The 15,535-nt window shown below is 52.7% G+C and overlaps 1 long non-coding RNA gene across 1 annotated transcript in view; it reads right to left on the bottom strand.

The window, feature by feature from the left end:
- LOC115892916 overlaps positions 1-15,047 on the bottom strand; it is a 41,218-nt gene extending 26,171 nt beyond the window's left edge. Inside the window, exons 1-2 of the long non-coding RNA XR_004052846.1 lie at positions 14,836-15,047; positions 11,841-11,913 (exon numbers count right to left, since the gene is read on the bottom strand). This is a non-coding gene — a long non-coding RNA (uncharacterized LOC115892916). The remainder of the gene's footprint in view (positions 1-11,840; positions 11,914-14,835) is intronic.
- Between the last annotated feature and the right edge of the window lie 488 nt (positions 15,048-15,535).

Raw genomic sequence — 15,535 nt, 5'->3', positions numbered from 1 at the left:
AAATAAAAATAAATAAAATATACAGCTGCTGATTGCATACCATGTGCTAGGGAGGCAGCTGCTGCATACCAGAGCTCTGCATTTTGCAAGTGCTGCCCTGGATAGGCCTGTCCAAGGAGCTCTCTATGTACCTACCCATTCTCTTGTCCTCACTCCCATTCTGCTCCCAGCTCTCTGGGATGAAGGGGACCCACCTCCCTTTTAGGAAACTATATCTGCTTCTCCCGCTGCTCAGGTTCAGGCAGTGACCAGGATGCCCTATGGTCCTCAGAATTGGCGGCCGGGGGTACAGCACACCACGGCCTCGCTTGCATTTTACCCCAACTTCAGAGATCCCCACCTGCTGCCACAGGACAGGTTGCAGCTGGATTTAAGGGGAGGAGCATCAGAGGGCATTGACCACGCCTCTTCACCCTTCACAAATATTTGTTGACTGCCTACTGTGCCTAGCACAAGGCTGACCTTGGGGAAGCAATAGGAGCTGGAACAGCACAGCCTTGGGGAGCTCACATTCCACTGGAAGGGTCAGTCCAGGGGCTGCTGGACAAAGGGTGGTGGCTGGAGTCACAGCCAAGTGCACAGTGTACCCAGAGCCTCTCCTGGTGGACACCACATGGCCGCAGTCCCGTGCTCACCCCTTATCTACCACATCTCATTCAGGGCTGATCGCAAATGGGAGGTTAGTTCCGCCGTTACTGACTTGCCGACAGTCACACAACCCACAGGGAGCAAGACCAGAATTTGTCTCTTGGTCTGTCTCACTCCAAAGCCTCCAAAGTGCCCGAAGGTACAATCCCATATGAAATTTGCAGTTAAGATTCTGTAATCTGGCAGGGGCAGGCAGGCTTTTGAATGAGGCTTGGACAAATTGTGTGAGTATGGGGGTGGGGGTGTGGGCATGTGCTGTGAGCTTGGGCTGGGTGTAGCTCTGGGTGTGCAGTGTGTAGCCATGGGGGCATGCATCTGAGTTTGTGTGGAAGGTGTGTGTGCACCTGAGTGTGCAGACACCAAGCTCTGTGTCCGCTCACGATGCATGACGTAGGCTGCTGTTGTCTGCTGTGGTTTTACAGCAGGCTGGCATTCGTTATTTTTGGGAAACAGTTTCTAAATCAATCAAGCAGAAATGGCATTCCAGATTTGGGCTTGTCGCAGACACACAAATAAGTAACAATTGATGAGAAAAATTTAACCAATTCTTCTCATTTTTCTGGTTCTAATTGGCATTTCCTGCTGTAATAAACGCAACCATATCTGCTCATACACCTAAAACCCACCTAATGGTTCTCTTTCCACGCTGACACTGGAGACACGCTGCACAGCTCACAAAATGTCAAACGCTGTTTGTCATAATGAACCAAATAATTTATAAATGTCAAAAGTAAGACTGTATTTATCACCTCTTAAAGGATTGATCAGGTATCAGATTTACACTTCTTTGGATATGTAGTTTTTTCCTTTCCTAAATTTTTTTGGTATAAATTAAATAACAGCAATTGACATTAAAATTCAATGATGATTCCTCAGTATTTCTTAGCGTCAAGACATGTAGAGGACAAAGAGTCAGGGAATGAGATGGCTCCAGGGGCATCTGGACCTACATTCTGATATACACAGAAGTGTTTGCAAAGATTAAGGTGCATGTGGTCCTTAGGATCTCAGTGCCAGCAGCTTCACTCAGGAGCCCATGTGGCCTGAGGAGACCAGGACACTTATGTGCATGCACAAACACACAAACATGGACACAGATGAACAAACATGCACACAGGTGCACAAAAATGCAGACGCACAAACATGCACAGACGCACAAACATGCACACAGACATATGCCTGCACGCAGGCACACACACACACGGACACAAGCACACATGCAGCTGTGTGCATGCATCTGTGTGCACATGAACAGACACACAGAACAGAGCGAGGCACACATGGGCCTGCAAGGATGTTGACTTGTGCACGTACGAGCACAGATGTGAAGATCTGTAAACCAGCAAGGCCACTGCCCGACACAGCATCACTCCCAAACCTCACTGGGGGCAGTCTGTGGTCCTGGTGGTCTGCATGTACACATTTACTCAAGAAATCGCTGAAGAGCCATTCCACCTCCACGAGATTGGTCCTCCTTTTGTGGGAACGTAGTGATCCTTGAAGCTGGAGCAAGATGACCCTGGACAAGCTGCGCAGCTCAGCCTGCCCTCCACAGTGAGATTTTCTCACCTGAGATTGTGGCTTTCCCCCAGGTGGCGTGCAAGGAGCACTGAGTTTGACGATGGCTTTGCCTGCCATGAAAGGGAGAATCTCAGACTACAAAGGAAAACCAGCACTTCTGGAATTACGGCCTGACTCCAGTCTGTGAGAGGGGCTGGCCACCCTCCCCAGAGGACAGCGGCTGGAATGCCATACCCTCCCTTTGATGCCTGGGTTAGGATCAATACCACCCTTCCCCTCCCCTCTCCCAGCCACCTCTCTCCAAGGGAGCAGGATGGCGGCCTACAGACCTCCTGCTGCTCTGCCTGCCCCTGCACCTGGGCAGGTGAGTCTGGGGCAGGGGGAGTAGGAGGCCCTGTGATACCTGAGCAGGTGAGTCTGGAGGGTGGTAGTGTAGGAGGCACTGTGACACCTGGGCAGGTGAGTCCGGGGTGGGGGGAGTAGGAGGCCCTGTGATACCTGAACAAGTGAGTCTGGTGGGGTGGGGCGTAGGAGGCATTGTGACACCTGGGCAGGTGAGTCCGGGGTGGGGGGCAGTGTAAGAGGCCCTGTGACACCTGGGCAGGTGAGTCCAGGGTAGGGGGCAGTGTAGGAGGCCCTGTGACACCTGGGCAGGTGAGTCCAGGGTAGGGGGCAGTGTAGGAGGCCCTGTGACACCTGGGCAGGTGAGTCCAGGGTAGGGGGCAGTGTAGGAGGCCCTGTGACACCTGGGCAGGTGAGTCCAGGGTAGGGGGCAGTGTAGGAGGCCCTGTGACACCTGGGCAGGTGAGTCCGGGGTGGGGGGCAGTGTAGGAGGCCCTGTGACACCTGGGCAGGTGAGTCCGGGGTAGGGGGCAGTGTAGGAGGCCCTGTGACACCTGGGCAAGTGAGTGCAGAGCAGGTTGGGGAGGCCCTGGGCCTTGGGCCACAGCTCACCCTGATCCTTCTTTGTTAGGAAGGGAGGTGCCACTGTGATCTCTCGTGGCCCTTGTTTGGGGTGGGCACAGGACTGGCATGCCCCCCTCGTCAGTACCGACAGCTGAACCCTGCAGATTTCACCAGAATGCCACGGGATCCTTATAACCCACAGGCAGGGCCTCTGCAGGACAGAGCTGGCCTCCTTCCTCACTAAGCAACTCAGAGAAAGTTAAAGTAAGGGCCATTCTCACATTAAGTATCCTATCCTAGTGTTCATGAACGCTTGGGTTTGAATCCCATCCTCATCACCAAATAAGTACTTTTAAAAATTATAAATTTAGAAGGCAGACTTTGCTTTTCATAAGGGTATCGTCTGTTAGGTGGCTTTTTTGACAGGCTGGGAAGCGTAGTCTCTGGCCAAAGTCAGAGTTGGTGCTTTGAGCGAGGGGAGGGCGAAACAGAGCTTTATGTTGAACAGTTAGTCAAGGATACGTATGTAACAGGTTACAGAGTTAGGAATATTCATGATGGGGGGGTCACACATGCGTGGTAAGCAAACATGCATATTCCACGCATCCCTTGTCACTTGCAGGTGGAGACGCAACATTTAAATGCATTATATTAGGCCCTGTAGGTCAAAAGGCAAGTGGGACACGACGGCCCTCAGGGTGCAGCCTCCGTAAACCGGCCAGATCCAGTCATGTCTGCGTCTCCTACCAGAAGAAAGTTACTGCAATCAGCCTCTTGACCAGTCAAAGCTGTAGCCATGGCTGGTGGAGCAAGGGAGTCCATCACCGTCTGATGGCCCATGAGCTGGAATTGTTTCACACTGTGTAAGTCCAGTGATTGTTGAGCTGTTAGAGAGAAAAGAAAAACTAAAACCCTGTGGCAGGTGAAACACAGTTTGCTTTTTCAGCTTAGGGGTGCATGACCTAACCCTTGCCTGACCTGGCCTTAGACTCTGTTCTTCACTTGGTATCCTAAGGCCACAAGGGTCCGTTCTACTGGCCGTCTGATCTCCACTTTAACACGGATGCTGATCAGTTGCTGTTCATACCATGAGGCATGTCTGACCTCATGTTTCATGATGGCTGGGAACTCAGTTTTTGAAGTTCCTCTGGGATCCCCATGGTCAAGTCAGGGGTCTGTTCAGTCTGTTGGGGGGCTTAGGATTTTTTTTTTAGTTCTCAATGTGAATATATTTTATCCTAATTTTTCATGCCCAGCGCTTTAATGAAATAAAGGGCCACAAGGAAGGGGGCTGTGCCCATATACCTGCGGATACATCCACCAGATGCCCCTGGCAGTTCCTGGAGGAGCCCATGCCTGGCGACACTGGGTCTGTGTCAGCCCAGCACGACCGTCTCTAGCTGGCGCATGGAGCAGGCCCACTCTGCATCTGGACACAGAGGCCATCAGTCCTGATCCACAGTTATCTCAATCCCATACTAACGAGGAAGGAGGGCGAAGGCCAGTGGCATATGAGCAGGAGATGGCACAATGGGCAAACGCAGAAAGTCGGTCTGTCCCGGGTCCCACTTGCGAGCCCTCGCAGGCTCACTGCATTGGCCCAACCCTGGCTGAGGCCCTGCACCCACACCCCTGCCTGTGGATGGAGGGCATCTGGATAGGCCCGTGTAGTTGACTCCCCATGGCTGAACTGCACCCAGAGCAGGAGGAGGCCAAGTGCACCTGTTACTCTCCACGAGCGGCGGATAGAAGAGAACACCCTGCTTCCCGTCCTGTCTCTGGAGGACCTGCTAGAAACTCATTAGGAGAGCATCACGCATCAGATGAGCGTGAGTCCGTGGGAAGCAGAGCATGGCCAAGGAAGCCCAGGCCGACCACAGCACGGCCCATGTGAAGAACTGGGAGCCGGCAAAGTTCCTGCTGAAGGCAGCCAGAGGGAAGCAGCAGCCACATGTGTCTGGTATTAGACCTTCTCCTCTGGGCCTTTGTCCCCTGCACGGGGAACACGACTCCCTGCTATAAAGACATTTTGTGCTTATGTTCTGCACCAGCTCAAACTCTGAAGGAGAAAATGCCAGGTGAAAGCAAGCCAGCAACTGTGGCTCTAACAGATTTCAGGGGACAGAGGAGTGTGGGCGCTCCAGGCAGGGGCAGGCCTGGCTGTCTGTTTCTCACCCGTGCCAACTTTCAGGCCCTGCCGTTCGCACAGCCTCCGGGCAGGCAACCATCAGCCCTCCTCGCCTCCACCTCCCACCCAACCCAACCCCGGCACACTCTGCTCTTCCTCCAATGGGGAACCGAAGCCCCACATCTTTCCAGAGCTTCCCAGATGTGGACATACATCCCGGCTCTCCCTCTGAAGCTCTGAAAGATGTATCAAGCCAGCCAAAGATGACACAGAGAGCCTCTCCGTGGATGTACAGACTGAATCACGCCCCCAAAAGATGTTAAAGTCCCAACCCCCAGTACTGTGACTGTGGCCTGACGTGGAAGTAGGGTCTCCTCTTCGAAGATGACAGTGTTAAGGTGTGGTTATCAGGGTGGGCCCCCACCCCACCCATCACTGGAAATCCCATCTGAGGGAAGATGTGGTCACAGGCAGGACACACACAGAGGGGAGGCCACGTGACAGCCCTTGGCCGTCCACAAGCCAAGCAGGAAGGCCCCAACAGAAAGCCACCTCCAGAACAGTAAGAAAATCAATCTCTGTTGTTTAAGCCATGCGGTCTGTGGCCTCTTGTGGTGGCCACCCCGGGAAGTCGATGCAGCTGGAGTTCAGCATGAACGAGGCTCACGTGTCCCCATCTCTGCACCTCTCTCCCCTACCCAGGCATGTCCCCATCTCTGCGCCTCTCTCCTCACTCGGGCTTAAGTTCGCTGCAGGCAGCAAACCTGTGACATTCATGTGTGAGTGATCACTTCTGCATCGAGTACCAGACCCAAGTGTGCAGTCTGATTTCAAAGCCTGGGCATTCGTGGTTTCCCTATGGATCATGTAATCCATAATCAAGGCTGTGTCCCTCCCCGAAGTGGGACTCTTGAGCGAACTCGCGGTCTGCCCCCCAGGCCCATGGCTCTGGGCCTGGACGAGATCACGGGTCAGGGAACCAAGGAGGCTTTAGTCTTTGTGGGATGAAGCACCCTGGCTGCCCGAAGTGCAGGTGAGACCTGTCTTTAAAATTCTCCCTAAAGGTATTGACAGATTACACAAATTCTACGTAATTAGCAAAAACAGAAGACGGAAACATGTAGTCACCACCAGGAACTCTGCTCCTGCAACAGATGAAGTTTCCACATTTCACATTCGCCTGGGACCTCCCCGCTCCCGCTCAGGTGAAAATTCACACTCTACAGCCACAGTCACAGCAAAGGAGCAAAGGAGCAAATATTTTCTGGTTTGGTGTTTGTTTTGCATGAATCCTGTTTTATCTGTCATTAAGCAATAGTTGCCAGTGACAGTCCAGCTGACACCAGCTTCAGCCCTGAAGAGACAGGTGTGGGCTCTGAAGCAAACTGCAGCAGATGAAGCCAGGCTCCAGGCCAACTGCCCAGGGTCCCTCACCGTGCTGTGGGCTGTGTAGCGGGTCCCGCCCCAGCCCCTTCTCCACACAGCCATTAACAGTGGCCGGCATCCTCCAGGCCATCTGTCGCTGACTCTAACCCAGGCGGAGGCCTCCCTGGCAGGGCCCCAAGAGGACTGCATCTCCCTGCGGGTGGCCAGAGAAGGCTTCCCTGGAAAGCGGACCCTTGAGAGTGGACAAGGGCCAGTCACAGGTAGGAGAAGAGGACAGCACCGTAGGAACGCTGGCCATGGAAGCGTCCTGGAAGGAGCAGGAGGCAGAGCCCATGGGATTCGAAGTCAAGTGAGTGGGGAGAGAAGGGGGTGGACTGTCTAAGGCATGAGGTCTGGTGTTGATCACAGTGAGCCCGAGACACCCGGGAACACCCAGGAGGGCTCCTGCGGGTGCTGTCTCCAGAGTCTGGAGCTGTGGAGGGTGTTGGAGCAACCGAAGGACCAGGAGGACTCAGGGAGGACAGGCTGCCCCATCCCCTCCCACTACCCACTTCTCTTAGGTCCTTCAACTGACACAGACGCAGGCCCTTTAACACGCCTTATAAAAGCTTCCCCCAGCCCATCTGGGCCATTATTTTAGGTGTGAGAGTTGTCTTTGGCCCAAAGGTTGAAATGTTTATGTAGTTAAATGAATCTTTTCTTCACTACTTGGAAGCTTAAAAATGTGTCCATCCTACATAGATGCAAAACCTGCAGCATCTTGGAGATCTGTTTTCCAGAACGTCGTACGCATTATAACCTCACGCGTCACTAGTTCATTCCCGTAGCACGCTGCAACTCCTCACCCCACCTCGGGTCCTGCCTCTTCCAGAGCCTTGGAGTCCTCTGTGGGACCCTCTGCCCTGGCCAGCCGAGTGCAGGACCAGGCGGAGGGAGCTGGGGGAGCGAGGCTGAAGGGGGTGAGTATCCCCCACACCCAGACCCCATGGCCTGGGGCTAACAGTAAGAAGTTGGGGACACCACGCTCCCAGTCACCACATCTGTACCCGAGGGAGGGAAGGCCCTGAGCCTCAAGGGCCATGGAGCAGCCATCTGGCTCTGTGGTTGACGCTGAGATGCATGTGGCCACACCCACAGGTCCCACCGCCTTCATGTTGATGACTCTGAAGCTGTTTTGCCACCATCACTCCCTGCACCTCCCTCTTTTGTTAAGTCCTCTTATTTATGATTTAGTCTTAAGAAGCAACATCTTGCATTTCTCTATACTCGCCTCAGCAGCCAACACATTTTGACCTCTGCTATTACCTTATTCATGATAACTTAATTTTCTTGACAAGCTTAATAGTATTCATAAGAAGACGCCACACCCAAACCCTCCCAGGTACTGGGAACACACAGAGGAGCTGGAATGCAGCGTTCTCTGTCTTCGCGATATTCTCCGTCCTTGGCAGCATCTTCATTAGCCTGCCCGTGGCCGCACTGAGGGCCAGCACAGTTGGCCTGTCCCCACAGGAGTCCCCACGTGACCACACAACCCCATCTGCCCGGTCCCCGTCGCACCCCGCTCAGCGTGACATTTAACGAGGTATGTAGGGTCAGGCAGGTCAAATGTGAGAAAATTAATTTGTATAACAGCAGGCAGCAAATACAGGCACACATACGCTTAAAAGACGTCTTCTATTGTATTAAGTGATTTTCGTAATCACGTAGAGTGGAGCAAGATGATTCAGTTAAAGGATTTACTTAGGAGCCTGGAAGGGATGTTAGTGCATATCTGTGATAATTAAGGGACTGCTAATCTCTTAACCTCTGCAATAAGATATGCTTCATTATTCTTTAAATTGTAGCTGACACAGAGTATACCTGAAGAACCAATTTAATTCCTTTCCTTCTCTTTTTTAAATTTGGTCTCTCCCCGCAGCCATGAGATACCCACGCAAGCAGGAGCACTGATTTACCTGCCGGCCTTTCACTGGTGTGAAGAACATTTCATTTTGCTAACGATATTTGCTGTTTGATAGATTTCCTCAAGGTAAACCTCCCAAAACACCAAGTCCTTATAATCCTCAACTTATCTTCCAGACAGAAGCCGGGGTAATTGTCTGCCTTCGTGACAGTTTTCCAGCCCTGTGTATTGCTGTTACCAAATTACAGGAACCAAATGGACTTCTAAAGAAAATGTTTACGACAGCCCCCAGTGCACAGCAACATTAACCCAGCACTGGGCATTCACAGCGTTAATGGAGCTGCACAGCCCTGAGGAGCTGCCAGACAGGGCCGGGACCACAGGGACTGCAGGGCAAGAGCTTTGCAGGCTCAATCTTCCTTTGGTTTAAATTTTCATCTTCATGTTTTGCTGTCATGATTTGATATGCACCTTCCAAATGACCAAAGAATGCCTGTGCCAAAGTGAGGGGAAGTGGGATAGGACACTCAGGCCTGCATGTGAGGCTTTCCCAGTGTTTGTAAAGAATGGAATTGAGGTCTGGCTCTTTAAGAAAAAGACCCTGAAGGGGATTTTGAGCAGAGACCAACTCAGACACAGGTGGCCAGGGAGCCCCAGGAGGGTGGGCAGACGCCGAGGGAGGCCCGGGAGGGTGGGCAGGTGCCACTGGAGCCCCAGAAGGGTAGGCAGGGGCAAAGGGCGCCCCCAGGAAGGTTGGCAGGGGCCGAGGGAGCCCCCGGGAGGGTGGGCAGGTGCCGAGGGCACCCTGGGAGGGTGGGCAGGGTCCGTGGGATCCCCGGGAGGGTGGGCAAGGGGCTGAGGGAATCCCCAGAAGTTGAGCAGGGCCCATGGGGGCCCCAGGAGGGTGGGCAGGGGCCGAGGGAGCCCCGGGAGTGGGGACAGGGGTCAAGCGAACCCCAGGAGGGGGACAGGGACCATGGGAGCAGGAGCGTCCTTCAGGTTGGGAACAAGACCGCAGCCTCAGGAAGCCAGGCCAGGGCAGCAAACAACCGTGTGGTTGGGAGTTTCAGCCTAATTACAGGACTGGAGATGGGAGAAGGCTATGAAGCAGCTAAGGGGTTTTCCTATTAGGTTTCCACGAATCCAAGAAAAGTCATCTTAGATTCCTGGGTTTACAGATTAAGTCAGAGGAAGAACAGGACTGGGTCACTACGAGACTCGTGGATGAGTTTGCAGGAAACTGTATCTGCTTGCAAATGGGCAAACAAAATAAAAGAACAAAAATCATACTGTATTAATCTAAGAATCTAGACACATCTACCACAGACTCCTTATTTCTGAGAATCTAGTAAAGGAAAAGGTTCTTTATAGAAAGATGGTCACTTCGTCTTTTTAACGCCTGGTTGAAGCCCTCAGTGCTCCCTGCAGACACAAGGAGGAAACCCCAGGCCATCCCTTCATGAATGAGAAAGTGGTTTAAACATGGCCTGGAAGACCAGGCTACAGGGAGACGTCAAAGAAAACCAGAGCTGGGCAGTAGTCAAAGCAGTAAAAGCAGATTTTACTCAGCCCTTCCTGAATAGGGGGAGAGAGATCCGATTCCGCTGTGAAGACAGCAGGGGTAAGGGGATCACAGCCAAGGAGCAGCACGGGGGCAGGGAATGGGAAATTACCAAGACAAAACACCGCGCTCAGGGGGCTCTCACGAAACCAACCCAACGGGATTCTTGCTGAAGTGAGCAGCATCACCTGGGGACGGCGGGATCTCCTGACCAGTTATCTAGGGTGGGGGTTCTTGCCAAAAGCGGACAAGGCAGAGACAGCCAGAGAAGTCCAAAAGTTGAGGTCTCACCGAAAAGTTCAGGGGGCCTGCGTGGAGTTTGGTCAAGGAGAGAATCTCTGTCAGGAATCAAATTCCTGGGCCCACAGTTAGCAAGTGTTTCTAGTGCAGGCTCCATGAGCAGGGTGTCCTCACCAGAGTCCCCGCCATGATGGCCTGTATGCTCCTCCTAGCAAGGACGTTAAAGGGGCGGGAGGCGAGGGGGACCTCAGTGCCGGCTTCCATGCGGAGGCAGAGGCAGCTCCTTGGTGACAGGATGTTAAGTACAGACATTCCTGAAGAAGATTTCTAACAGGGTAAACAATGGGGCAGATGAGAGAGAAGTGTGAATTTAATGTCTGGTTCTACCGTAAGATATTTTTAAAATCCCTTTGATCTAAACTTTTAAACGATACTTTTCCCTGGATCTACAGGGCCACCTGTCTCTGGTTTCAGTTCTATGGCGTTTCCTTTAGTAAGCATTTATTACCTTTTAAATAAAAGCAATCAGTTATATACTTTAAGTCAGACTAAAATGTTTACATGACATTATTCGTATCATTTCCCAATTAAGTAGGATTAAAAATGGCCCGATTATCAGATTCTGACCAGATGATCCTTCCCCTTGCTGCCCCATCATATCGTTTCACAATAGGATTTAAAATGACCCAATTAGCCGGGCGCAGTGGCTCACGTCTATAATCCCAGCACTTTGGGAGGCCAAGGCGGGTGGATCACTTGAGGTCAGGAGTTCGAGACCACCCTGACCAACATGGAGAAACACCGTCTCTACTAAAAATACAAAAATTAGCTGGGCGTGGTGGTGCATGCCTGTAATCCCAGTTACTCGGAAGGCTGAGGCAGGAGAATCGCTTGAACCCAGGAGGTGGAGGTTGTGGTGAGCAGAGAATGTGCCACTGCACTCCAGCATGGGTAACAAGAGCAAAACTCCATCTCAAAAAATTAAAAATAAAATAAAATAAAATAAAATAAAATAAAATAAAAATGACCTGATTATCAGATTCTGACAGATGACCCCTCCCCCTGCTGCCCCATCAGTCAGAAGGTCTGGGGAGAGGAAACAGAAGAGAGGCTGGTTTGAAAAGTGAACGGCCAAGCACGTATATATCAGCCCACAGATTTAAGAAATTCAGTCAATCTCAAACTCGATTAACACAGAGAAAACTAATGTTTTTTTCCATCATAATCAAACTGCTGAAAACAAAAGGAAATCAGTACAATCTTAAAAAGAGAAAAAGAACCAGCTTGGGCAATGTAGTGAGAACCTGTCTCTACTGAAAAAAAAAAAATTTTGTTTTAATTAGCCAGGCATGGTGACGCACACCTGTGATCCCAGCTCCTTGTGGAAGGGGAATCACTTGAGCCTGAAAAGTCGAGGCCACAGTGACCCATGATTGCGCCATGGCACGCCAACCTGCCCGGCACAGCTGAGACCCTGTCTCAAGAAACAAGCAAACAAACAATAGAGCTCACAAAGGGGACAAACAGGCGTCTCAAAAACTTACCAGGTGAATACAAAGTTGATCCATTCTTACTTATATTCACTTATGAGGTGAATAAAATTTAACCAATTCTTATCTGAAATATTAAAATGAGACAGAAATATCCTTAGACCAGCTAAAACTTTGTGACATCGTCAAGAACAAGCAAACACAGAAGAAGACAACTGAATCGATGCAGAACCTCAGATGGAGCTGGAATTGCTCTGTCATGTGGGCAATGTAAATTTGATAAATATAGATTTTAGTTAAATATACCATTAGGCAAATTGATAATTAAGCCAATTAGTTTTAGGTGATTTGACAGTTAGTGATTTGGCTCCAAGTGATCTGGCTTAATCCCAGCAGGAGGAGATCCAGAAAGCCAGGTCTGGAAGACAAAGGTGGGGAGGGCCCTTCTCCGGGGGTTCTGAGAGTTGCACCCCGACGGGGCTGAGGAGAAGAGTTGGGGCCTTTCTCCAGGTGGCTGTGGTACTGAGATCCTGCAGTCAGGCAGCACAGAGTCTGGACAAGCAGCACAGAGAATGCAGTGGACTTGCCATTCCTCCTGCCCTCCACCCTCCATCACGATGTGATAGTCGGGCCCACCAAATGCAGCCCCAGCACTGCTGGCTCTTCAGAACTCCAACACCATGTGACCCCTACAGGCCACTCTGGATGTGGTGCCGCCCTCTCACGACTGCCTAAGCCAGCTTTCTCCCAGGGCAGCAAAACGAGGACACTATGCCCACCCTGCTCAGTTCTGTGTTTAAGTCTTTGGACAATCGAGGGTTGATGGAGACACGTCCCAGTTCATCTTCTCTTCGTCTCCATCATTAGCTTCTGTATGTGCCTGCCGGGACTCCAGTGACAAAGCACCACAGGCCGGGCGGCTTAACAGCAGCCATTCATTTTCTTACCATTTTGGAGGCCAGAAATCCAAGATGAAGGTATTGGTAGGGCCGGTTTCTCCTGAGGCCTCTCTCCGTGGCTTCTCTCTGCCTTTTCCCCAGACAAGAGCCCCACTGGTGTCTCTTCCTCTTCACGTAAAGACGTCAGTCCCATCAGATCAGAGCCCAACCCCAGTGACCTTATTTAACCTCAGTGATCTCCTAAAGGCCCCACCTTCAAATATAGTCACATTGAGGCTGAGGGTTTCAACATATTAACCTGGGAAGGAACACAATTCACCCCCTAGCAACTTCCTACACCCACTGTCCTTCCAGTCTCTGCAGAGGAAATCTCTATGCTCTCACCAGGCAGCCCCAGCCTCCAATCCTGGCACACCCACAAAATGAAGAGGAGACCTGCCAAGGGAGAAACTTAGAAATGGAAAAGCAAACGGAACTGGATTGTATAAAATTCAGTGGTGTGTATACCTCTTAATAGCACTCTGGCTAGCAATTTTCAACTATGTTTCCTAAGATTAAAACTATCATTTGGAATGGATCCCACTCCCAATCTAATGTAAAACAAATACCAGTAAAACGCCTGGTGAGATAAAGTAGATTATCTTGATTCCAACGGCAACTGCAACCGCTTATGGTCCCTTCAAACACACTCCCCTCGTGAACACACATTATCTCTCTGACCTTCATCCTCTTGTTTACTGATGGCAGTTGGAAGATGACCAGTTGGAGTTAATTTTCCATTTTTAATTTGCTTGTCAGTTTTATGCCATTCTGTCGGTAAAATACTCTAATATTGCTAAAATAAAAGCTACTGAAACTGTGATTGCCTAAATCAGATACTAAAGTAAGGCCTTTGGGTTTTGCGATACAGTAAAATGCAAATGGGGACTCGTTTATGCAATGAAGTGAATGTTTCCCTATTTTTCCTCTGGAAGAAAAGAGCCGGCCCCCATCTGCGGGCTGCCCTCAGCCTGGCGTCCTGACCTCCAGCCACCTCAGGCACAGCAGAACTACCGTGTGTATTTTAGGATGTTGGTGCTGGGCTTCCCCAGACATACCCCAGCCCAGCGGTGAGAAAGGGCAGGAGAACCACAGAGCCACGCTGGATAAACAAAGATGCTCCTCTGGGTCTCCCGGGTGCCTTCCTTCCTGCTGCTTTCCCTCCTGCATCAGAGAGGAGCTCGATGCTAAATGTTTATGGGCTTCTCACACTTCATTTGATGGAACAAGGAGCTTCATGATGGGCCTCTGAGGGGCCAAGGGAATTCTAGCTTATTTGAGTTTGGGGCTTATATAAGCCATTATGTAAGTCACCAGCTCATGTCCTGTAGAAACTGCACGTTTTCCCCAGGCTGCCTTCAGCTTCACAGACAAAGCCAGGCTAGAAACAGGGTCCGAGGGAAATTCACGAAGAGCCAGGATAGGTGGTCTGTAGGGTGAGGAGTCAGGCACGGAGTAATGGGGCCATCACAGGAGCGTCCGAGTTTCCCGTGTGCTCCCCACTGCTGGTGGAAGCCGGCTCCAGTGGAGGATCAACGGTGCCTGCAACTGCAGGTTCCTGGAGCGCACTCTTGGGTGGCACCGGGTCTCACCTCTGCCCCTCGCAGGGGCGCAGACGCTCTGCCTGGGTCGCGAATGGCCTGGGCCGGCCCCTCCGGGCCAGCTGCCTCTCCACTCCTTCAGAGTGTCTTCCCTCCTAATGGAAGGCATGCATTCCCTTTCACGGCAGATTTAGCAATGTCGGAACCGTCCATCATGCCGCCCTTCATCCCACTACTCCGAGATGACCTCCGTGTAGGGTCAGGAGCCCGGCCGCTTCCTCCCGGCTTCTTAGCCCCGGACCCGGCCTCGCTCCTCAGCCGCGGACTTGGGGAGCGAATGCGCCGTCCCCGGGCTGCTCCAGTCCACCCAGGTCACAGGCCGACGCGAGATTTTTAGGGGCGAGAAGGGGGTGACTGGGGCAGCGGAGACAGAGACAGGGTGTGCCCAGGGCGCGGGCCCCGAGAGGTCTGGCCTGCGAGGCACGTGTCCCGCCCAGCGGCGGACGGGCGACCCCACCACAGCCCACAGCCCAGCCCACAGCCCACAGCCCACAGCCCAGCCCGCCTCACCTGCAGCTTCCGCGCAGAGCAACCGGGTCCATGGCGGTCCTGCGGGCCCGGAGTGGAGAGCGGGCGGCGGCCTCCTGAGGGCCTGGGCGGTGAGTGCGCACCCCGCGGAGCCCTCGGGGGCGATCACCGCAGCTTCCTCCTCCTCCTCTACGCCGGCTCCCGGCCCAGCCCCTAAGGCCACCACGCCGAGGCCTGGCTGCCCCGCGAGCGGCGGGCGGCTCCTGGGCGCCTTCTCCTTCCCGTCGTCCATTGCGGATGCACGTGACTCCTCTGGCCCCGCCTCCTTCCCGTCATCCTTTCTGCTCGCGCCGGGACGTCTACTCAGGGTGTCAGACGCCGGGGCCTGCTGGTCCCGCCGGTGTGGGCCGCTGGCTGTGTCCGCCTGAGCTGAGGTCTGTAGCCCAGAGGATTTCTGACCCTGCCATCCTCCCTGTGCCCAGCCCACTGTCTGCTGCCCTGTGTCCCCACCCTTCCTGACCCCTAGGCTGCCAGGTGGGCACGTGGCCATGGTGTCATTGCATCCCCCTTCTGACCCCTCCTGGGCCTTGACCTTGACTCTGACCTCCAGGAGGCAGTCACAGGGAGAGGGCTGCAGGGCTCACGGTAGTGGTGCCCTCCCGGCCCCCTTCATGACTCCACCTGGGCCCTAATGCTGACCCTGACCCCCGCCCTCCAGGCTGCTGGGTTCACGGTCCTCATG

The sequence above is a fragment of the Rhinopithecus roxellana genome, chromosome 13, assembly GCF_007565055.1.
Source record: "Rhinopithecus roxellana isolate Shanxi Qingling chromosome 13, ASM756505v1, whole genome shotgun sequence".
Classification (NCBI taxonomy): Eukaryota; Metazoa; Chordata; class Mammalia; order Primates; family Cercopithecidae; genus Rhinopithecus; species Rhinopithecus roxellana.
This window is presented reverse-complemented; position numbering and strand designations above follow the sequence as displayed.